The 25,146-nt window shown below is 44.4% G+C and overlaps 2 long non-coding RNA genes and 1 pseudogene across 3 annotated transcripts in view; 1 reads left to right on the top strand and 2 right to left on the bottom strand.

Moving 5' to 3' along the window:
• The window catches only part of LOC127360093 (uncharacterized), a 6,493-nt gene extending 3,953 nt beyond the window's left edge, over positions 1-2,540 (bottom strand). The window contains exon 1 of the long non-coding RNA XR_007883178.1: positions 2,435-2,540. This is a non-coding gene — a long non-coding RNA (uncharacterized LOC127360093). The remainder of the gene's footprint in view (positions 1-2,434) is intronic.
• Positions 1-11,528, bottom strand: part of LOC127360092 (uncharacterized) — a 69,786-nt gene extending 58,258 nt beyond the window's left edge. The window contains exons 1-2 of one of the 2 annotated variants that reach the window (XR_007883177.1): positions 11,443-11,528; positions 10,654-11,297 (exon numbers count right to left, since the gene is read on the bottom strand). This is a non-coding gene — a long non-coding RNA (uncharacterized LOC127360092). Of the gene's footprint in view, positions 1-10,653; positions 11,298-11,353; positions 11,394-11,442 lie in introns of those variants that run through there. The other variant, XR_007883176.1, reaches the window with a different exon arrangement.
• The window catches only part of LOC127360089 (zinc finger MIZ domain-containing protein 2-like), a 22,088-nt pseudogene extending 6,262 nt beyond the window's left edge, over positions 1-15,826 (top strand).
• The last annotated feature ends 9,320 nt before the right edge of the window (positions 15,827-25,146 follow it).

The raw sequence follows: 25,146 nt of genomic DNA, 5'->3' as shown, positions 1-25,146 counted from the left end.
TAAAACAGTCAGATTGGTGTGTGTGTGTGTGTGTGTGTGTGTGTGTGTGTGTGTTTTTTTAAATAAATTCATCAGCATTAAATGAGGTTTGTTACACATTCTTCCTCCAGACATCAAACAGTGAAACACTCAACATCGTTTAATCTGGTTATTCCTGTTAATCAGCTGACCTGTCTGTCTGTCTGTCTGTCTGTCTGTCTGTGGGTCAGCTGACCTGCAGCTCTCTATGGTTTAGTGCTGCGACGTACAATAATAATAATAATGTTCATTATGGATCAATCAGTCGATCAGTTTGATCCATAAATTGTTGATCAGTGTTTCCATTTACATATTACTGTCAGAGACACTAAACACAATGAATCAATTATCAATATAGGTGGTGCTTAATTTAATAATCAACTAATCGATTAATTGATCAGTTAGTGAAAAAAAGTGTCTGTTGAGTTAGTGTGTCAGTGAATGCATCACCACAGTGTGTGTGTGTGTGTGTGTGGGCTCTGTGTGTGTGTCTGTCTGTCTGTCTGTCTGTCTGTGTGTGTGTGTGTCTCTGTGTGTGTGTGTGTGTGTGTGTGTGTCTCAGATTATCGGCAGCATGAACTCTTCTTTTGTTTCGAGTCACAATCTGATAAAGTGGTGAAAGTAAAAACTGGAGTTCAGAAATGATACAGAATCTAAAAATAATAATAATAATAATAATAATTATTATTCTATAATAATTAAAGTCAGTGTGTTTAATAATCAGCTAATTGCTGAAATAATCTGAATTAATGTGAATAAATCGTCTGTTCACATATTTTATATCAGAAACAATCAGTAATCAATAATAACCAAATCAGGTGGTGATAGAGCTGATCGTCGTGCAAGGCATTGTGGGTAGTGAGGGCAATGTAGTTTGGTAGAAATCAAATAGAACAACAGATTGATCGATTAATAACAGATTGATTGATCCCGTCTGCAGAGGGCAACGGGGCAGATGGGTAATGTAGTTTGTAACTGATGGTATGACCTTTGACTGGAGGTAATTAATCTGTCTGTCTCTGTCTGTCTGTCTGTCTCTCCAGGAGTTTATCGGCCTGTCTGATTGGACCCCGGCGATCCAGCCCCTCCCACCATGAACCCTATGAACCAGATGAAGGCTGGACTGTCCAACAACCCCCACAGGTACGAGTCTGTGTAGTCCACCTGCAGCTGGATAACATCTGGAGACATTTTATAAAGTCTCCCAACGGTGTCTTATTCTGAAAATCCTCCACTCAGAATATAATAATGAGGATTATTAAAGGGTCACCCAACAGTGATGTCACAGTGTACTGACACACCTGGAGTACACTGTGACATCACTGCAGTAACACGCTCTCTTTAATCTCTTTTGGTCAAACTGTTATTAAACAGTATTTAAAGTTTTCCTACGAACCAGCTCCTGTCTGTATTCAGGAATATGTTTCCTTCTATTAAACTCAAATATTAAAGGTTATTATATTTATATGGAAAACATTCAATAAACTATTGATTAAAGTGATCTGATAAGTTCTGTTAGATACAGTCGGTTGTTTCAGGTCGACATTTATAATGATTGTTATAAATATAGTAAAGTAAATATAAGCACACATCCTGGAAAACCTGGAAAACCCGGAATTTACAGACGAGTTTGTCACCTGTGAATTGATAATAATGATCAGATATCCAGGAATTGATCGCGCTGACTCTGATTCTCTCTGCAGTGACGGTTCGTACCCCTACGACCCCTCCAGCTGGCAGCAGCCCACCAATCAGCCCACAGGATCGCTCTCCGTGGTTACCACCGTCTGGGGAGTGACCAATCCCTCGGCCAGCCAGGTATGACATCACCAAACGGGAAGCGGCAGTGGGATTATTGATTATGGATCATTTGTACAGATGAAGATTAATAACAAAGAATTTGTTCTGTAGTTTAAGTTCATTAAGTTCTGACGTGGACCGTGTGTTTCTGTTTCAGGGTCTCGGTGGAGGGGTGATGGGGCCCGGGGGCAACCCTGGCGGGGGGCCCATGATGCAGGGCCCCGGGGGGCCGGGTATGGGCGGCGGGCCCGGAGGATACATGGGCCAGCAGGGCTACGGAGAGCCCAACAAAGGCTACATGAACCAGGGAATGTATGGCCGGACGACTGGGGGCTTACGCTGGAGGACCGGGGGGTACGCGGGGAGGTGGGTGATCAACAACACCGTCACAGATATTGATTATTGATCAGTTTCACTGCTTTTTTTTTTTATTTTTTTTTTTTTTAGGGAAACATTTAAAACTTCCTGTGTTTTATAAATTACAGTTTTATGGTCAAATAAAAATCAATCAATAATGTGACAGAACAAACTGATTAGTTCTGATCAATAATAGATAATCAGGTCTGATGATGATGTATTGATGATGTATTGATGATGTCGGTGTGTATTCACTGACCCTCGTCTCTCTCCGTCCTCAGTTACCCGTCGAACCCCGGCGGCTCACAGAGGTTCCGCTGACTTCACTCAGGCTGCCGCCGCCGCCGCCGTTGCTGCCGCCGCCGCCACGGCGACCGCCACCGCCACGGCAACCGTCGCTGCCATCCAGGAGAAACAAAACCAGGAAATGAACTACGGACAGGTGAGGAGGCCACAGGTACAGTCGCTGCTCCCTCTGCTGGAGGACTTCACCTCACGGTTGATTCTTTATTCATGTTCCTGCCAGTCGGACGCCACCCGAGCTGAAGGTCGTTTCAGACGTTTAACAGCTGATTCCTTAAATCCAAACAACACGTCGGTCCGTCTCTCAATACCGTCTCACTTCCTGTCTGCACATTGGTTCCTACCGATGTTTCAGTGTAATTTCAGCGAACAGGAGATTTGTTGTTGCGTTTGTTTGGGACTGTGATTGATCGGTAGCTAACTGCTAACTGACTCCAGTATCAGCACCGGATTCAGACTCAGAGATTGTGTTCGGTTCCGGGTCCGGCTGCGTGCACTGGAAGGTAGACGCTGACGTTAACGATCAATACTTTAATGTGTGTTTGACTCTCAGGATCAATACGTTTGCTGCCGGCTGTCAGCTGACTCACTGATCACTCTCCTGATATATTAATATTATTGATTGTTTGTGTGTCAGATGGGAGGTCAGGGCTACAACAACCAGTTCATGGCCCACTCCGCCCCCCGCGGCCCCCCTGGCATGGCTCCTGGAGGAATGGGCCCCGGGCCTGGACCTAACAGGGGCCCTCCCTCAATGGGCCCCATGTATGGACCTGGAGGCCCCCAGCGGGTCCCTCAGCACCCAAACTACGGCCCAGGACCACAGCAGGGCCACCTGAGGCCCCCACAGGGCCTCAAACGGCCCTACAGCTCTGAGGTGGGTCCGGAGGTCCGATACAGGAACCCAGACGGTGGATTAATAAAATATAAAACAATATAACGTCTGTTCTCCGTCCGCAGTCGTTCCAAGGAATGTCTCAGCAGTACGGCGTCCCGGTCGGCTCCGGTGTGAACGTGATGTCTGGTCCTGGTGGCGCCGGCGGTTCAATCCCAGGTTCAGGTGGAGGCGGTCACCCCGGACCCGTCCAGTACTCTGCCCCCAACATGCAGTACCATCCAGGTGAGCTGGGGCAGGTGGTCCCGGTGTTACTGCAGCCTCAGTCTCTGTCTTTATAACATATAATATATATTTCACCTGCAGGTCCAGGTGGTCCAGGCCCCGCCCCTCAGCGCTCTGGCTCCTCCCCCTCCTACCAGACCCATAAGATGCCCCTCCCTCAGTACCCCCCCTCTGGACCCCCCAACTCACAGTACTACAAGGTGAGCAACGTTGATTACGTCATCCGCGTATATAAAGACTGTCGCCATGACAGCTGTGTGTGTTGTTGTTGTTGTTGTTGTTGTTGTTGTTGTTAAAATAAGTGTGTAAACATTAAACGTGTTGTTGTTGTTGTTGTTTGTTTGTGCAGCAGGAACAGTTTAATGGTCAGGGCGGAGGTTTAAACACTCTGACAACAGGCGGCGCCGGCGGTGTCTACAACTCCTTCAACCAACCGTCTGGGGTACGTATCCATGGTTACAGTGGACAGCGCCGCTAACATTAGCCACCCTCAGCTAACAACAGGTTCAGCCTTTAGACTGTTCTGTGTGTTGTGAGGGGGCTGCAATCAGTAACTCACACACATAGTTAATGAGTTATACACACACACACACACACACATCACAGTCTGACTGATGGTAACACCGCAGTGTAGCTAGCACTGATAATATCTCCTGTGAGGAAGACGATCTCTCTCTCTCTCTGTCTGTCTCTCTCTCTCTCTGTCTCTCTCTCTCTCTGTCTCTCTTGTCTGTCTGTCTGTCTCCCTCTCTCTGTCTGTCTGTCTCTCTCTCTCTCTGCTCTCTGTCTGTCTCTCTCTCTCTGTCTCCTTCTGTCTGTCTCTCTCTCTCTTGTCTCTCTCTCTGTCTGTCTCTCTCTCTCTCTGTCTCTCTCTCTGTCTGTCTCTCTCTCTCTCTGCCTCTCTCTGTCTCTCTCTCTCTGTCTGTCTCTCTCTCTGTCTGTCTCTCTCTCTCTCTCTCTCTGTCTGTCTGTCTCTCTGTCTGTCTCTCTCTGTCTGCTCTCTCTCTCTGTCTCATATTACAGCTTCAGTCCAACCACATGTAGCAACATGCTAAACAAAGTTCAAGAGGAGGAACATTAACCAACATTAAACTCACAGCTTCCACTAACGATATGGACGCATCAGTGAGCTTACAGCTTCGTTAGGGTTATTATTATTGTTATTGTTGTTGTTATTGTTGTTATTGTTATTGTTATTATGGTTAGTTTATTATTCTCTGTGTGACCAGTTGCTAAACTTCTTCACTGTAGTTACTGTACATACAGCCTGAAGTTACAACAACAACAAGTTCTGTTGTTTGTTTGTTTGTTTGTTTGTTACAGCTGTTAAAGGGGAACTTCGGCAGATTTTTACCCTAGTCTTGATCACTAGAGGTCCCCGAGTACTGTCGATAGGAAAAACAACGACCAAAACCGGTTCTAGCAAACTGGAGATCCTGCAGCTAATGGCCAGAGCTCCCAGTTAGTTATAATACACTTCTTGGGGGCATATCCTAAAGAGTGCCTTTTGCATTAAAATGTGTGTGCAACATGATCAGGGCCCTAACGTGACAACAACATGCCTTTTCAACTCATACATTGTGCAGAAACCGTACAAACAGTACTGTCACCTACCTGTTTTTACACCGCTCGCTTCACCGAAAGCCCAGAATAATCGATCACAGAGATAATGCCTTCACGATGAAAAGAAGTTTATTTCCCCCTCAAACGTCCATGTCTTCACACACTACTCTCCGATTTGCACACTTCCTGCAACAATCTCTTCTTCTGTGTTTACCTGCAACAAGTGAAATCCCAGGGGACTTCAGCCCGGACGGTGTGGAAGTCATCCACGGAGACGATCTGGTCCGTAATGTCCCTGTGCAGCCATGTCTCAGTGAAACACATCAGACTGCACTCACGGTACTCCGGGTGGCTCCGTGTCAGCGCCGTTAGCTCGTCCATTTTGTTGCTAAGGGACCCTCTCCATAAGCCCGTCCCGTCTCGACCCTCCTCTCATTCCCCGACGTTGCTTCCCTCCTCTGCATCCCCGCTGTGTTTTCCTCCAGAGTTCAGGTGGTAGATCAGCTGGTCTGGCCACTACGCCGGCCGGCATTAGCGAGATCAGCTGTTCTCTGGAGTAAACAAAGGCGGCGTGTTCCGGTGGAAGCGACATAATAAAAACAACACGTAGAAAAGCTGTGTGCGCATGCACGAAAGTTTTTAACTTTCTTAACTTTTATTCTCTTTTGTTCGTTCTTGTTTCTTCACTGTAACTCTGTGAAGTCCTGTCCTCTCTAACGAGGTTGTTTTCAGAGAGTTTTCCTGCTTTTCTACGTGTTGTTTTTATTATGACGCTTCCACCGGAACACGCCGCCTTTGTTTACCAGGTACAAGTGCCTACACTTTCATCCTCTACCTTTCCATGACCATGAGATACTGCAGTTGTGGCTAGTTGTTCTTCAGCTGGATGTGCAAACTCCCATACAAGTACTATGAGAAAATGATCACCGTATTCGCAGCGAACATTTTGAGGAGGATGACTACAGAGACACAACACAGCGGGGCCGCTGAAGAGAAACGCCATTCTGAGGATGAAGACTGCTGCAACCACTGTGGAGGTAATGTTATATTCAGAACTTCATTTAGCTTCGTGTTGACAGACACGGCTTGAGAAGGGATGTGCGGCAACACATTTTTGAGGGGAAATAAACTTTTTTCGTGGCGAAGGCATTATCTCCGTGATCACACATCCAGCTGAAGAACAACTCGCCACAACTGCAGTATCTCATGGTCATGGAAAGGTAGAGGATGAAAGTGTAGGCACTTGTACCTTCTCATTCTGTTGCCACCATTTGGAAAGGCACAAACGCGAACCATTTCTTCTCCACAGTAGATCAACACACGTTATTCTTACTCCAAGCTTCTTCCCTTGTAAACACCTCCGATCTCCACTCATTTCTTCTTCTGCGTTTACCTCCAACAAGAAATCCCACGGGACTTCAGCGCCAGAGCGGTCCCGCATTGAAGTCCCGTGGGATTTCACTTGTTGCAGGGAAACGCAGAAGAAGAGATTGTTGCAGGAGGTGTGCAAAACGGAGAGTAGTGTGTGAAGACATGGACATTTGAGGGGGAAATAAACTTTTTTTCGTCATGAAGGCATTATCTCTGTGATCGATTATTCTGGGCTTTCGGTGAAGCGAGCGGTGTAAAAACAGGTAGGTGACAGTACTGTTTGTACGGTTTCTGCACAACGTATGAGTTGAAAAGGCATGTTGTTGTCACGTAAGGGCCCTGATCATGTTGCACAGATATTTTAATGCATTTTGTGTCTGTTAAGAGGAGCAAAAGGCACTCTTTAGGATATGCCCCCAAGAAGTGTATTATAACTAACTGGGAGCTCTGGCCATTAGCTGCAGCATCTCCAGTTTGCTAGAACCAATTCTGGTCGTTGTTTTTCCTATCGACAGTACTCGGGGACCTCTAGTGATCAAGACTCGGCTAAAAATCTGCTGAAGTTCCCCTTTAATGACACTGAAAGTACTTAGTGTCGTTCCACCAAGTTTTATGAGCATCAGGCCAATAAGTATCTCTGTAACCTACAAACAAACAAACAAACAAACAAACAAACAAGCGTGGTGGAAATAATAATAATATCCTCTCTCTGTCTCTCTGTCTCTCTCTGTCTCTCTCTCTCTGTCTCTCTCTCTCTCTCTGTCTTTCTCTCTCTGTCTCTGTCTCTCTCTCTCTGTCTCTCTCTCTCTCTCTGTCTCTCTCTCTCTGTCTCTCTCTCTCTCTCTCTCTCTCTCTGTCTCTGTCTCTCTGTCTTTCTCTCTCTGTCTCTCTCTCTGTCTCTCTCTCTCTGTCTCTGTCTCTCTCTCTGTCTCTGTCTCTCTCTCTCTCTCTCTCTCTCTCTCTCTCTCTCTCTCTCTCTCTCTCTCTCTGTCTCTCTCTCTCTGTCTCTCTCTCTCTCTCTGTCTCTGTCTCTCTCTCTCTCTCTCTGTCTCTCTCTCTCTCTGTCTCTCTCTGTCTCTCAGCCTGGGCGAGGGTTGCCAGGTTACCCGTCCTCTCCGGTTCCTGGAAACCCAACCCCTCCCATCACCCCCAGCAGCTCCATGGCCCCGCCCTACATGTCGCCTGGCAACAGCGACGTCAAGCCGTCGCCCTCTTCCTTCCTGCCCGACATCAAACCCAACATGGCTGGTCTGCCCCCCCCTCCTCCCACAGGTACACACACACACGTTATCAGAGTAATCAGATTACATTGTATAATTTATATTGTATTAATTATTGTAAATAGTCTTTATCTGTTTCTATCTCCGCTGTAATATTTGAATTAAGGATTAAATCTTGATTGAATCTCAATGAGAAGTGATGTCACAGGAAGTGTGCAGGTGTCTGACTGCCTCGACTTCCTGTCCACAGGTAACCCTAGCGACGACCTGCGGCTGACCTTCCCGGTGCGCGACGGTGTGGTCCTAGAGCCCTTCAGATTAGAGCACAACCTGGCTGTCAGCAACCACGTCTTCCAGCTGCGAGACTCCGTCTACAAAACACTCATCATGAGGTGAACACACACACACACACACACACACACACACACACACACACACACACACACACACACACACACAACACTCTCTCACCTCCTCATTTAGAGCCCCTGTGTGTTGATTGTGGCGCCCCCTGTGGACTACAGCAGAGTGTTTCTACCTCATTGATTTGAAGGGGAATCCGACCCGTTGGCAGTAATAATGACTCTCTGCTGTTTGTTTGTAGCTCACACACACAGACATCATTAAACTGACACTGTTTATAACCAGATAAACACTCATTGTAGTAAATTAAAGTACATAAACATAAATAATGTGTCAGCAGGCTGGATGGAGATCAGCAGGGAGCGTTATTGAGCTCTAATAACAACCTGTTGTTGGCTATACTGTGTGTCATATCCAATAAACAAAAGGTGTGTTGTGTGTTTAAAACGTACAAACTTGGGAAGATAAAGTTTCCTTTTACTCGAGTGGTTGCAGTCTGACTCCAACTCACAGCTGATCAGTTTGTTTACATGACAACAAGCGGATATTTAACAGATTGAATGTTTCATTAAAGATTGATAACTGTGTGTGTGTGTGTGTGTGTGTGTGTGTGTGTGTGTGTGTGTGTGTGTGTGTGTGTGTGTGTGTGTGTGTGTGTGTGTGTGTGTGTGTGTGTGTGTGTCAGACCGGACCTGGAGCTCCAGTTTAAGTGTTATCACCACGAGGATCGACAGATGAACACCAACTGGCCCGCCTCGGTCCAGGTCCGACCCTCCTCCTCCTCGTCCTCTTCATCTCTAAGATTTCTGTAAAAATTAAGTTTCTGCTCTGAGGAGCTTTGTTCTGTTTATATTTACCATCCTCCTCCTCCTCCTCCTCCTCCTCCTCCTCCTCCTCTTCCTCAGGTGAGTGTGAACGCGACTCCTCTCACCATCGAACGAGGCGACAACAAAACTTCCCATAAGCCTTTGTACCTGAAGCAGGTCTGTCAACCGGGGAGGAACACCATCCAGATCACCGTCACCGCCTGCTGCTGTGTACGCGCACACACACACACACACACACACACACACAGACACACACAGACACACACACACACAGACACACAGACGCACACACACAGACACACAGACACACACAGACACACACACACACACACACACACACACACACAGACACACACACACACACACACAGACGCACACACACAGACACACAAACACACAGACACACACACAGACACACACACACACAGACACACACACACACACACACACACACACACACACACACACAGACACACACAAAAATGTAGATGAAGATGAAGTAACCTGTCTCTCTCTCTGCAGTCTCACCTGTTTGTCCTCCAGCTGGTCCACCGGCCGTCTGTCCGCTCGGTGCTGCAGGGTCTGATGAAGAAGAGGCTGCTTCCTGCGGAGCACTGTGTCACCAAGAGTAAGCCCCGCCCTCTTTCATTAGAACTTCCTGTTTGTGTCACACGCAGACAGACAGGTTGGACTGAACCACAGACACATAAATAAACTACAGGAGGTCAGTGAGTCAGTCTCCTGTCTGTCTGTCTCTCAGTAAAGAGGAACTTCAGCAGCGGTTCGATTCCCGGGACGCCCGGGCTGAACGGGGAGGACGGCGTGGAGCAGACCGCCATCAGAGTCTCGTTAAAATGTCCCATCACCTTCCGCCGCATCCAGCTGCCCGCCAGAGGTCACGACTGCAGACACATACAGGTGAGAGCCAATCAGAACACAGCACCAACACTGTCTGACTCTCTGCCTGTCTGTCTGACTCTCTGCCTGACTGACTGACTCTCTGCCTGACTCTCTGACTGTCTGTCTGACTCTCTGACTGTCTGTCTGACTATCTGTCTGTCTGTCTGACTCTCTGCCTGACTATCTGTCTGACTGTCTGACTCTCTGTCTGTCTGACTGTCTGTCTGACTCTCTGCCTGACTGTCTGACTGTCTGTCTGACTCTCTGACTGACTGTCTGACTGACTGACTGTCTGTCTGTCTGTCTGACTCTCTGCCTGACTCTCTGTCTGTCTGACTCTCTGTCTGTCTGACTGTCTGTCTGACTCTCTGCCTGACTGTCTGACTGTCTGTCTGACTGTCTGAACTGTCTGACTCTCTGTCTGTCTGACTCTCTGACTGTCTGACTCTCTGTCTGTCTGACTGTCTGTCTGACCTCTGCCTGACTATCTGTCTGATTCTGACTGTCTGTCTGACTGACTGTCTGTCTGTCTGCTGACTCTCTGACTCTCTGACTGTCTGACTCTCTGTCCTGACTGTCTGTCTGACTCTCTGACTGACTGTCTGACTGTCTGTCTGACTGTCTGTCTGACTGACTGACTGTCTGTCTGTCTGACTCTCTGCCTGTCTGTCTGCAGTGTTTTGATCTGGAGTCGTACCTGCAGCTGAACTGTGAGAGAGGAACATGGAGATGTCCTGTGTGCAAGTAAGTTACCTTCAATGTCAGACATTCAGAGTGTTTATACACATTTATTATATTATATCTCTGTAACCTGTGTGTGTGTGTGTGTGTGTGTGTGTGTGTCTGTGTGTGTGTGTGTGTGTGTGTGTGTGTGTGTGTGTGTGTGTGTGTGTGTGTGTGTGTGTGTGTGTGTGTGTGTGTGTGTGTGTGTGTGTGTGTGTGTGTGTGTGTGCAGTAAAACCGCTCTGTTGGAAGGTCTGGAGGTGGATCAGTACATGCTGGGAATCCTCATCTACGTTCAAAAGTAAGAAACTTTATTTCTGCTGTTTTCTTTAAAGCTACAGTGTGTACTTTCTGCCACTAGGGGCTCTCTCACACTCAAACATTAACAACAAGATAAAGTTATATGGTGGTGAAGCAGCGTGGGATCATGGGAGTTGTTGTCTTCACCACCATTGGCGTCATTGCAGTCAGCTTCTCCCGGTTAGGATTCCTTCAGTGTTCATGGTTCAGGAGGTTTCTACCGGGAGCCCAATGATCCACAGAGGTCTCCTCCTCTCCAACACAAACAGACCCGCTGATTAAAACCACTAAACACACTGAATAAAGCAGTTCCACCTTAAACACACTGAATAAAGCAGTTCCACCTTAAACACACTGAATAAAGCAGTTCCACCTTAAACACACTGAATAAAGCAGTTCCACCTTAACAATCACTGAATAAAGCAGTTCCACCTTAACAATCACTGAATAAAGCAGTCACTAACAATCACTGAATAAAGCAGTTCCACCTTAACAATCACTGAATAAAGCAGTTCCACCTTAACAATCACTGAATAAAGCAGTTCCACCTTAACAACATCGAATAAAGCAGTTCCACCTTAAACACACCGAATAAAGCAGTTCCACCTTAACAATCACTGAATAAAGCAGTTCCACCTTAACAATCCCCTTTAAGCTGCTGATCGTTTCCATTATCAATAAATCTGTTGATCATTTTTTTGTTGTTAGATTGTTGAAATGACTCAAAATGATGAATTGGTGATTAATCAAAGTTCACTCTCTTGTAGGACTGCAGTTGTTTCAGTTATTGATTGATAATTATTGTATCGATTCATTGATTAACTGTATCGTCTATTAAATGTCAGAAAATAGTAAAAAGAACTCTGAAGATATTCAGTTTATAAATAAAATCTGAGGAAACTCGTCAACATAGTATTGATTAATTTTCCCTCGATTAACTAATTGATGAATTATCTGATCGTTTCAATCGATCGATCAAATAAAACCTGAAGAACAAATGTTCACGTTGCTGACCTCCTCTTTGCATTGTTTAACACTCTTCCTCCTCCTCCTCTTCCTCCTCCTCTTCCTCCTCCTCCCTCCTCCTCCTCCTCCTCCTCCTCTTCCTCCTCCTCCTCTTCCTCCTCCCTCCTCCTCCTCAGCTCGGAGTACGAGGAGATCACCATCGACCCGGTGTGCAGCTGGAAGCCGGTCCCGGTGAAGCCCGACATCCACGTGAAGGAGGAGTCCGACGGTCCGGTGTTGAAGCGCTGTCGGACCCTCAGCCCGAGTCACATGGTGCTGCCCAGCGTCATGGAGATGATTGCATCACTAGGCCCCGCCCCTTCCTCCGCCGCCTCCTCCTCCCCGATGCCCTACCCCTCGCTGCCTGCAGGGGGCAACAACAGCGGCAACACACCCGACTACCCCGGACCAGGTACAACCACTTCCTGTCAGCTCCACCTCGCCATCTTACAGACGGGTTAACGCTTTATTGATCGTACTGAAATATCTTTTAATGGTCAGAGTGGTTATTGATTTATTATCAGCAACAACAGGAAGACGACAACAACAACAACAACAACAACAACAAACATCCATTATAGTGGACGCATCCAATAATCAATAACATTAAGGCCGTCCTGTCAGTTAACTGTATTATATAATAATAATAATATAAAGTATTGATCAGGCTGCAGTGCGTCTGTTATTGATCAGTAAGTGCAGTGTGTCAATAATCAGGTTATTGATCGCTGTTTGTTCCTCAGCTCCGTCCTATCCCGGTCAGTCTGCCGGTTTCTCAGACTTCAGCGGTCCCGGGACTCCGGGGGTCGGGGGGGACTTCTCCTCCCCCGGTCCTCCCCCTCTCTCCTACCAGTCCGAGCTCTCCAGTGCCCTCCTCACCCCCGACAAACCCCCCCCTCACCCGCTGGCTGGACAGGTAACTCTTCATCTTCATCTTCATCATGTTTTATTATTCACTAGAAACAATAACCAACTCCTCCTCTTCCTCCTTCTTCCTCTCATCTTCCTCTCCTCTTCCCCTCCTCCTCTTCCTCTCCTCTTCTTCCTCTCCTCTTCCTCTCCTCCTCCTCTTCCTCTCCTCTTCCTTTCCTCCGTCTCCTCCTCTCCTCTTCCTTTCTTCCTCCTCCTCCTCCTCCTTTCTCCTCCTCCTCCTCCTCCTCTTCCTTTCTTCCTCCTCCTCTTCCTTTCTCCTCCTCCTCTCTTCCTTTCTTCCTCCTCCCCCCCCTCTCTTCCTTTCTTCCTCCTCCTCCTCTTCCTTTCTTCCTCCCTCCTCCTTCCTTTCTTCCTCCCTCCTCTCTTCCTTTCTTCCTCCTCCTCTCTTCCTTTCTTCCTCCTCCTCTCTTCCTTTCTTCCTCCTCCTCTCCTCTTCCTTTCTTCCTCCTCCTCTCCTCTTCCTTTCTTCCTCCTCCTCTCCTCTTCCTTTCTTCCTCCTCCTCTCCTCCTCCTCCTCTCCTCTTCCTCTCCTCTTCCTTTCTTCCTCCTCCTCCTCTCTCAGATGTCAGTCTCGGGTCGTCTGGACTCCCATGGTGCTCCTCTCTCCCAGCAACAGTCGCAGGGTCTCCACGGCAACCCCCAGCTCGGGGGCGGCAACCAGATGATGCAGCGTAGCAACCAGAATCCCCGTCTCCAAGGCGACGGCTCCTTCAGTCTCGGGGGGTCCGCGGAGGGTCCAGAAGCTTCTCTGGACGTGAGTAGAAACTGAGACTCTACTGGGATCAGCTCCAACCAGTCAGATAATCAATGCATCAATCAGAGACGTTTTTATTGACCCGAATGTGGAACTGATTTATTACAGAGAATAAATAATCCAACAATGATGTCACTTGTTTGTACAGAAGTTAAAGGTTATATAAACAACATTCAGCCACTAATGTCGGACTCCAGAACAACGGACGCTACAGCCCACCAGAGTTCATGTTACCTTCAGATCATCAGAACTTCATTAAAGTGGACAGAACCAGAATAAAACTCATTAAAGCGTCTCTGTTAGTGTTTCCAACAATCACCAACTCTGGTTTGGTGGAAATAAATCCTTAATTCACCGACGTAGATGATAAAAACAGCAGTTTCAGTCGGAGCAGACCGGCTATGGAAACAAACCACAGAGAGGCTGCGATACAACACAGGCAGAGGGAGAGAGACACCATGTGACTCTGTGTATAGAGAATATAATGTTTAATATCTCATATAAATATAAATATAAATATAAATATAAATATATGAACTTACGGACCTGTTTGTCTCTGCAGTTGCTTCCAGAGTTGACCAACCCAGACGAGCTGCTGTCCTACCTCGGACCTCCGGACCTCCCGAACAACAACAACGACGACCTGCTGTCCCTGTTCGAGAACAACTGAACACACACACACACACACACACACACACACACACACACACTGAGACTCTACTGTAACATATGAACTCTTTCTCTCCCTCGCCCGCCCACACGACAGGCGGCCCAACACGGCCGCCGTCTGCACAGGACGGAGCGGACGATAAAACAAAAAACAACTTTTAAATATGAAAACTCTTTGATGTGTGACGATGAACTCGATGGTAACTTTATTTTATTGTTTTTATTTTATTGTTTTTATTTGATTGGGTTTTTTTATTCTCTGAAACTGTATTTTGATGCTTCATCCTTCATTCCCCGTCGACAGAGTCAAACTATTTAAAGTGACTGTGGGTGGCGACCGCACTGCTGCTTTAACCACACACACACACACACACACACACACACACACACACACACACACACACACACACTCTGTGGTTAAGGAGCAGTGGGGTCGAGCTTTAAAGGGGCGGTCGGCGTCTGTATTTACAGACTTTTTATTTTTCACCTGAAGAGGATTTACACTCAGCCACAGAGTCCTGAAGCTCCCCGTCATTGACCTTTCCTAAGCCCCGCCCCCTTTTTGCTCTGCCCTCCAATCACAGTCGAGCGAGCCTCGGTCAGGACTTCACTCTCCTTCCTCCTTTCCTGTACCGACAGTAAACATTTGCATCGACTGAGACAGACAACGATTATTAGTAATCATGGAAACCGATCATTTGGGATCAATAAACGTTCTTTATTAACCAGCAGTGGATTGTAACTAAGTACATTTACTCAAGGAACGCATACAAGTACAGTTTTTGGGGTACTTGTACTTTACTTGAGTATTAAACATAGATTAGCTTAGCACGTAGCATATCTAAGTACAGGAAAGGTGAAAGTTGACGGAGGTTTGCTCGACTGTGATTGGAGCACAGAGGGGAAAGGGGGCGGGGCTTATGAAGGGTCAATTAATCCTAAAACGATGAGATTGTAATTTTCTGTTCTTCTTTTATGTGTCAGATCATGTGTTTTAATATTTTAGCAGAACATCAGTTTGAACAACCGAACAAATCCTCTGATCAGTTTCACGCCAACGATCAATAATTAGCTGATAAATGAACTGATAGATTATACAGAACAATAATCTGTAACTATTAGATTAATAGATTCACCTTTTAATCCACGAGAATGTCGACATTTTCACTATTTTAGAAACTCATCAGAAACTTGTGGAAGCAAGTTTTTAAATATATTTTATATATTTAGTGAAGTTCTTCTTCTTCTGGTGTTTTTTTACCCCCCCCTTGTGGACGGCAGCAGAACTGCAGTCAGACGGCTCATAAAGTGAGAGTGTGAAAATGATCTCAACCCAACTGAAACACACACAACCAACCGTGTATCACAATATGGATCCTGTAAAGTCCTGATCCGGGTCCCTGATCCGGGTCCCTGATCCGGGCCCCTGATCCGGGCCCCTGATCCGGGTCCCTGATCCGGGTCCCTGATCCGGCTGCAGACAGACGGGCAGGAACCTGGAGACAGTTCTGGGGTCGTAGTACAGAACCTTTACTGTAGTGAGGACGAGATAAATGTGTTACAGACGTCTCACAATCTGAAATAAACTCTGTAACTTTCACTCTTTCACAAACTGAACGTCTCTCTATCTCCGGAGTTATCGCTGTGATCAATCGCTGTGATCAATCGCTGTGATCAATCGCTGTGATCAATCTGTTCATGATACTATACTTTCAGTTTGTTGTTTCTTCTCATTCAAACTGTCGGTTGCTCGGTAACAGACATTAAAGTAGAGAGTGTTTAGTTATTGTTTGTCTCTGTTATAACAAACTCATGAGTTTGAGTAATACGGCCCTGTGTGTGTGTGTGTGTGTGTGTGTGTGTGTGTGTGTGTGTGTGTGTGTGTGTGTGTGTGTGTGTGTGTGTGTGTGTGTGTGTGGGAGGGGGAGAGAGGGGGGGGGAGAGAGTCAATTATTAGTTAATTATTATTAATCACATGATCAGTTGGAGCTCTGATTTCCAACATGGCTGCCGTCTGTAACAGTTCAGACTGAAGCTGCTCAAAGAGGAACGACGTTTCAACAAAGAGGTGATTTTATTGATTGTTTTAAGCCCCGCCCCCTTTTAGCTCTACGCTCCAATCACAAACCTCCTGCATTCTGCTATCATTAGCTGATTTAAAGCTCCAGTGTGTCACATTAATATTATAATATATTATTATAATTATCCAGACGGTAACATTTTTTTACACATTTCACAGCTACACACTCGGGTGAAGTGAGGGAGTTGCAGTCAGCAACCTGCTTGCTGCCACTAGATCGTGCACACTGGAGCTTTAAGTTGTGACACGTAGACCGGGGACAGGAAGGGGCGGGGCTTAGCTGAGTGTCGCTCTCTGTGGCTGAGTGTAAACGAGATTCAATCGTCCTCGAGGACGCCGACGGACTGCAAGAAGCTGAGACGGTTGCTGCTGATTGGCTCAGAGAGTTTCCCCTGAGAGCACAGCAGCAGTCAGTGATACTCACAGAGGGTCCATCTTCATCCTCCTCCTCTTCCTCCTCCTCATTACTCTGTATGTTGTAAAGTGACTAGAGTCCAGACAGTTGTGGTGTCTCCATGTCCCAGTGAGTCCGCTGGATTCTGGAAAAAATAAACTGTACATGATCGCACTGTATGATTGAGTAATGATGATAATAACAATAACAATAACAATAACAATAACAATTAAAGCTGCAAGCAGCGTTGGGCGGGACCTCGCACCCTTGAGGACTGAACTTCGTCGAAATTTTAAATTCATGAAATGTGAGCATGAATAATTTTATTTAATCTGCAGTGAACCTGAAGTTGTAAGTAGCTCTTGTTAGGTGAGAACATGCACAACAATGTGAGTAAATGAAGGACACATTACAGTGGCTGGTAAAGGACAAACATAATTCTCACCTTGAGGATATGAAGCAGAGCCTCACTGGCATTTCCAAGCCGCTTTGGTGGTGGAGTTGGTGAGGGGAAAAGTAATGGGAGTGCACTGAAGAGGGCGATAGAGAAATCCACCATGGAACAGAAAAATGGCACTTAATGGAATGGTTTGAACATAGATGACAAATCTGGTATATGGAACAGCAACTTACCTCCACATACATCCAAGGGGAAAGGTGGTTTCAGGGCTTTCTTCCACACAGAACTGCACCTTAGCACAAAAGTCTGCCCATCTCTCTTTCATTTCCTCTGTGTATTTGCGGTTGGTGCTATCCAATCCAATCCAACTTTATTTGTTAAGCACTTTAAAAACAACCAAAGTGCTGTACAGGAGAATAAATAAGACATCATAAATGTAAACAGTGATGGTGATGATGAAGATCACTGTGAGGAATATAGACAGTGATGGCGACAACACTGGAAAGTTCCCGTGGCAGACAACACGGACGAAGTCCGACGGCGACGAGCTCGATGCGGCGCAGCTCATCCATTGCCTGGGACAAAATTGTGCTTAGTTATTCAACTACTGACCAAGTTTAAAACAAGGCAGCCTAGACAAACAGAAGCAAATCATTCAAGCAAAAGTAGTTAAGAAACTTACATTTCAAATGTCTTTAAAACATGGGTATGCCTCAAAGACTTTTGTGGGTCGGTCTTCTTCCCTTGTAACATCTGCATCAATGAAAGCCCGTCTGGCCTGAAACTCAAGGTCCAAAATTTGAGCTACATCACTGAAGTTGGGTCTTGCATTGGGCTTCTTGTACATGTTGCTCAAAGTTCTGTCGTGCCTCGCCTGCATCTTCAGACTGTCTTTGCATGCTAAAATTGATAACACAGGAAAAGGGTAGAGTCAGACAAAGACATTTCAAAATAAACACTTTTACACTGACATCAGAGAAGAGCAATCAAAGTTATTTTATATGATTAAATTACAAGACAATTATATTAGAAAGTAATTGTAGCAGTCAATATTAGGCGTAATAATAAAACACTGGAGAACCTCCAAATCTGTGACCATTAACTGGACTAGAGACTGTTTGGATTATTAGAATCAGTTTTCTACTCATTTTCTTACACATCATCTTTTACCGTACTGCTTTATCTTGTCTGTGTATGGTCTTATTGTGATTGTGTAGTGTGTTGTATTGTTTTATTCACTTTTAAATCAGGGACTACGGATGCAAATTAGCAGTCAATCTATAATCCAGCATGTTTACTGAGGTATCCTTTGATGCTGATTGCCATTAATGTACATCGTCCCTATTTTAAAAATAAAGTCTGTATCTATTTGTATCTGTAACTAGTCCCCCCACTAGACTTCACAAAATCCATATAAGGTACACTGTCAGAAGTAATATTTCTACCAAACTCAAGTGTTAAAGGCAATAAAAGCTTGAGTAAAGCAATTTCATAATGAAGTATTAAAAGTTTACAGAAATTTTAAAGTTACTTTATTAATTAAAAAAAGCATTATGATGCACAACTTAGATTAAATGCATGTTTGAGATGCTTGTTTGTAAAATAACGGGTCAAATCAACCTAAATTAGGCCAAAAAGTAATTTGTTTAAAATTGTTCACATCAATGTAGACAATGACTGTGAGCTGATGGATACATTTTTGGAAATAATTTAATCTAAAAATCAAGATCTATCAAAGATAGCAGGCTGAAAGGTGGCAAAGAGTGAAGGCGGGCTTACCAACATCCTCTGCAAATGTAGTTGGTGAAGCTGTCACAGTCCTGGATAATGTGGATGAGTTGGATGACAGCGGTGAAGCAAGGTTGCTATTGTTGGGCTTTCTTAGCACACTGGAGGGTAGCTGGAGTGGGGATGCTTTTTTTGTGGGAAAAATAATAGAAAAAAATTAAAATGTAAGTATCTGAAATTAACAGGAAAGCACATACATGCAGTCTCTTTACAGGTTTAAATGTTTTTTTTATGGATGTACAGAAACCAGTACGGTGACTGCACACCTTCACTTTTTCCAACTTTAAAAACATACCTGCACTGGAGTTGTCCTCGCTGAGGTCATCGTTGCTCTCAAGTAGTATGGTATCAGCACTGGAACCACTCTTGTCGCCACTTATGTCCCCATGTGTCGCTGTCGACCTGAACAGAGTCTTCTTGGCCGAGCCTCGTTGCGGCATGGAGCCCTGCCTCTTCCTTGGGGACCTCATATTTTGGAGTCACTTGTGCATTTTGGTGTAGATGGTAACCTGTGGTGAAAAAAATGTTAAGGTTGTTGTTGTGGATCCCACTCACATCTGTTTTTTAAAAGAGAGAGAGAGAAAAACATTACTTACATATGGCATATTAGTGTTAGCATCACGTAACATGGGGTAACAGTTGACGATCTTCTGTGCCATTGCTCTCATCTCAACTTTGGGGGGGTATTTAACTTCTTCTCCCCCCATGGGACTATTAGCAGGATCACAACCATGCTGGTGATTGTGTTCCGGATGAGTCTGCAGCAGAGCTCCTTAGACAGCTTACAGTCCTTTTCCTTTCCATTGCAGAGCAATGCAAAGTACTGACTACGCACCATATCCAACTCTGAATCTGTGTACAACACATACTCTGGTGGGTCGGGCATTTTCATTGTTTGGTCAGCAGCTTTGGATCTGGGAGTGGAAGCTTGAGGCTGGCATGGTGGGATGGCACTAGTTGAGGGTATAATCCAACTTCCACTACAAGTGCTGGCATCTTGCTCATTTCTTTCACACTGTTACAATTGTTGGGGAATAAATAAATAAAATACAATTAAGAGCATTGATCATGTGAGAACATTTGTACAGTAAATCCCATCCCATGTGTTTTTACCTTTTGATTGATAAAATCCCAAAGCTTCTTTCTTCTGAGAACATTCTCAGGGCCAGGAAATAGATCCTTCAGGTCATCCCTGCTAAGGTTTTTCAAAGCCTCCTCATCAATGCCGGCGGCTGTAATTGATAAAACATATCTCATTTTAGATGAGACATTTTCCAGCTCCCAGTCACATGAGGAGTTGCAATATATTTCTCTTTGCCTGGTTGTGGTTGCATGTTCTAAGCACATATACATATGTCTGTCTGGTTGTCTGTGAAATGAAGCACCCAGTTTTTACTAAAATTCTAAACATGACATTTACTTGATTTGATATTGAGGCCCTTTTTTTGCCAAATATTTGTATAATTTAAAAAGGGGGTGAGGGTTGGTTAATTAAGGATTAAACACTGGTGTTAACCGGTTTGTCTCTGAATAACAAGGCGTTCTTGGGTTAAGTAGGTTAACGTACTTACCTTGGATTTTTTGTTCCCCTCGGTGAACCACAAGTTCTTCAGCGGTGGCGTTTCTTAAAAATAGTAATTAGAAAAATAATGACCTAACCCTTCCCATCATGCATCCGCCGTTAAACACAAGAGAAGAAGTTGTTGTGTTCATCATGGCTGTGTGGAGATGTTTGATCTGTCAGTGTAAAGGTGCTCCTTAGCCACATAAATGCACTTCATAGTCGTAGTCCGGACTTTTGGGTTTACTGTGGAACTGATGGCTGTGACCAGGACTTTCGCCATATTACAGGGACGCACCCTCTGTATTTGACGACTGCGTGCCCGCCAAGCGAATGGAGAACGACCCCCACATCCCACTCCCACTCTTTGGGGTTGCAAAACTTTGGTGTGACGGTTTCTTTCCAACAGCATCACTGATGCAACAACCAGCACTGCGGAAACACCGCCTGAAGTTCCTGTCTGCAGCAACCAGCACTGAAATACTGGCTGGCCCATCTCAGCCTGAAACACTGCAGCCGCAGGTTGTTGACTGCCCTGTCCCCGTAAGTGTCAAACTACCTTAACAATACAATGTATTTTCACCTCTGTTGGCTAAGTAAAGTAATTCTAACGGACTTTTATTTTAGTTTTGTTAATTCATCTATTTATTAATACATTTTTGATGCTACAAAGTGCAGAGCAAAGGCAACACAAAATGGAATAGAACACAGCAACATTTTGGATTATAACAGTTACACAAAGAAATACACCAAACCACTTTTTAATAACAAATAGTGTCTGCAGAGAGACATCATGAGTTTGAGAGTAATGAGCAAAATTGAGTAAATGATATGGTTTATCTCATGTTGTTGTCAAAATGACATTTTTTTTAATGGTTTTACCCTCACCATCGCAGTTTTCATGTTATTTAAAATATCGCTTTCATCTAAATTATTTCAATGATGATCCCTAGATGATGACCCCATGACATTTGCTGAACCCTGATGATAGTCTGTTGGTCGGACCGACCTCTATATGACATACCATTGCTCATTAAAAACAGACAAAAAATTAAAATAATACAGATTAGGATCTGATTGTTGAACATCAGCCTGTTGCATCTCTACTGAAAACGTGTAATTGTATCTAAGGTTGTATAGTTTCTCTTTGTTTCAACATGTTTGAAGTCAGTCACTGATGCCTTATATGTGATTCTTAAATCAAGCAACTTGAATTGTGACTGAATCTTGAAACAAGTTTTATTTTGGTGAAGGAAGTAATTTAGCTTATTTTAAGATTTATTCACTCCGTTTTAAGATTCCTTGACTAAAACAGACATAAAAGACATGTTCATGCTCAATTTAAGATTATACTGTAAAATGATGAATTAAAAATAAGTAAATAACTTTTAAAACAAGGCAAATTATCTATGATGTCTAAAAATTAGATTTTAAATCTTGGCAAGTGCCAGATAATTTGCAGTGTGTGAGTCCGTTTAAGGAATAGATGAGAGATAGATTTGATTTCTGTTTTACAGAAAGAACATAATGGAGAAATATGTATTTTTTTGTGACAGTGTATCAGAGTTAAAAATTCACTATTAATTCTTACTTTTAATATGTATGTAACGCCCATTAGTTACACACACAGTGCAATCCCCAGTTTTACAGTTTTACAATGTGTAGAGCGATACAGCCTAGTAGATTTCAGATGTAGTTGCTTAGTTTCACCAGCAGGGTGCGCATTCATCCCACACAAACACTGGCAGCGCCTTAAGTATGGAGTTAGATTTGTGTCTTTATTACATGCGAGAATTCAGAGGTTTAAAGCACTTTTGTTCTTGCAGCCTTCATCAACTATAATGACAAATGGATCTGAAACAATACAAACACATCCCCAACACTCCGACAGTTCAGGGAGAGGAAGAAGGCAATAAAAATGCTTTTGATAGGATGCAGTCTGATTCTTGTTCAACTGGTTCTGACGTCACTCTGGTGTTTGTTAGACTTGGACCGTGAAGTTTTTAGGGTGTGACAGCGTCCTCGGATCAAATGCACACAGACACCAGGACTGACGAGGAAGAAAGGAGCAGCTTCTTCTCTCCCAGTGTTTCCTCCACACGTGAAGGTGGAAAGTGTCTGTAAGTCGACCTGAAATGAGTTCAGCAGGTGAGAATCCTACCAGAGAAATGTGTAAATATTTGATCATCAGGATGACTTTGATCACATTGTGCTGTATCTCTGTTTATCTGGACAGTAGAAATGTTTCCATATGCTGATGAGCTGTTTCAGAAAATATCTTTGAAAGTTGCTTTCTGTACTTGAATTTCTCTCCGAGTTAAAGATGCTTTTAGAAAGATTTACATGTAATGTTGTTGTTTGTCAAGTAGAATCAGACGCAGTTTGATTATAACCTGAGCTCACGTCATCAGTGAACAGTGTGTCTGAACTTGTCTGACAGCTCGAAGCACCTTGGCTGAGGTTGATTTTTAACTGTTAATACTCTGAAGGGAAGAGCATGGATGAAGAGTTGAGAGCTCACATACAGAAACCTTCCAACACTGACACTGAGCTGGTTTCACTGAAGACCCTTTAGCACAGTCCAGGTCTCAACTGTCCCAGAGTCCTTTCTAGATGGACCAGAGCCAGCCCAGGGTCTAAGGGGACTAAGAGATTGGGTAGGACCCCCCAGCTATCAGGGCCCTCCAAAGCATAGAAAATGTGAACTGCTCTGTTCAGAGAGCTCTTCAGAGATTTTCTGTTACAGGTGCTATGGGGATGCTCAACACTTAAGAGAAGATGCTTTGAATTTTGGGGCGTTTCATTATGGAGGTCGCATCGGACCACCCTTGGTATATATACGTACACGCGCATTAACTATACTCGTTCCGCGACTAATAAGCATATATATGTAAAAGTACATATGGCTATAGATACAACATACATAAGCCTGCCAATGTAAACCTCTGAAAATAATATTTCACACAATTCAGTCACAGTCGAGCCCTGAATACAACGGAGCAGCAAACAGCAGCAACAGAAGGCAACAGACACTGTGCACGCTTCGGCCTGCTCAGATCACAAAATCACACAGCCAGTTACCAACACTGGTATAATGATGAATCAGCAGTGTTCCTATTGTTGGACCATCATAGATGTAACTATGGAAAGCCCAGATTTGTGCTTCAACCACCAAATTAATTTAATTTGTAAAAGCCAACAGAGTGGAAAACCATGCACTTACCATAGAACTTCACAGTCTCGTTTCCCTTCAGGTTGTGACTCAGAACGTGAATGTTTAGGCAGCAAAAAACGATCCATATTCGTGTGTTTTACTCTGCTAAATTTCCAAACTCGCTATCAATAACAAGCTGCCATACGTTAAGGTGAAAGGTTCACCGGGCGCTGCGCTCATTGGCCAATTTTTTTAGACTAAAATATATATTTTTAATTATTATTTTAATTCACATTTTCAAACAACACGAAAAAGACTATTCAAACATAACATTAAGTTATAATTAAAGCTGCAAGCAGCGATGGACGGGACCTCGCACTCCACGCAACTCGGGGCGTGCTGCGGCCGCGTCACATGGCGTCGTAACACGTGCGGACCACGACATGAAAATCTCACGTAAATCAGCTCAAAATCGCCACGCAGCACTTTCTTCCTCTTGCCACTAGGTGGCGCTATCACTATGTGTTCAGGGCGGGACTCTTATCAGACATGTGAAGTTTGGAGCCGATTGGACAATGTACACTCAAGTTATAGCAACTTTGTGTGTTCTGGCGGTACATCAAAGTTTGATGCCACGCCACGGACACGCCCTTTAATAAGAACTCACCACAATCAAGAAATATCATCAAGAACATGTTTTCCATTTACTGACTAGATTTCAGCTTGATCTGATCATCCTACTAGAGAGTGAACATGGAAGTATAAAAAATATTACATTTCCTTTCACCACTAGGTGGCGCTCTGACTATTACTGAATATTAAAATTTAATAATTTTTTTTTGGATAAAAAAAATTTAAACCCCCCCCAACACATATAAATGTGTTTTACATTTATCAGCATAGCTTGACGAAAAAAAAAAATAAAAAATTCTTCCTGTTCAGGCAAGGGCGATTAATATTATTATTTGGCGGGACTCTTATCAAACATGTGAAGTTTCATTGCAGTCGGATCATGTACGCAGAAGTTATGACTAATCCCTCTTTCATGGCAAAGGTTTGAAATTGGATGCCACGGGACGCCACGGGCACAATGTTGGACGAAAAAAACTGACTGCACTGACCAATTCTGAAGTAGATCCAATAGAACCTGTAGGAGGAGTTAGTTAAAAAAGAAGCCCTGAAATGCCAAAAATAACATCACAGTATGACATTCATTAAAAATGGCCAACTTTGACCCTTCAAGTACAGTCACAAATAGCTCAACCTTCATCTACAGTTTGTTTTTATAAGACTGTCCAATTTTGAAGTAGATTTGATAAGTCCCCTATTTATCTTGCAATTTAATACTTGACTTCCAGCGGTTTCCTACTATGCTCCACGAACAATACTCCCTAGGAAATATGGTTTGTAGATGTGGCTAGTGGGAGTGGAGGGGTGTTTGTGTTTTATCACTTAAAAAAAAGACCACAGAATTCAAAATGGCCAACTTTGACGGCACGCCACGGACATGCCCTTCAACGTACAGTTACAAATTGAACAGCGT

This window comes from Dicentrarchus labrax, unplaced genomic scaffold, assembly GCF_905237075.1.
Source record: "Dicentrarchus labrax unplaced genomic scaffold, dlabrax2021, whole genome shotgun sequence".
Classification (NCBI taxonomy): Eukaryota; Metazoa; Chordata; class Actinopteri; family Moronidae; genus Dicentrarchus; species Dicentrarchus labrax.
The sequence above is the reverse complement of the archived record's forward strand: the minus strand, read 5'-3'. Positions and strand labels throughout refer to the sequence as shown.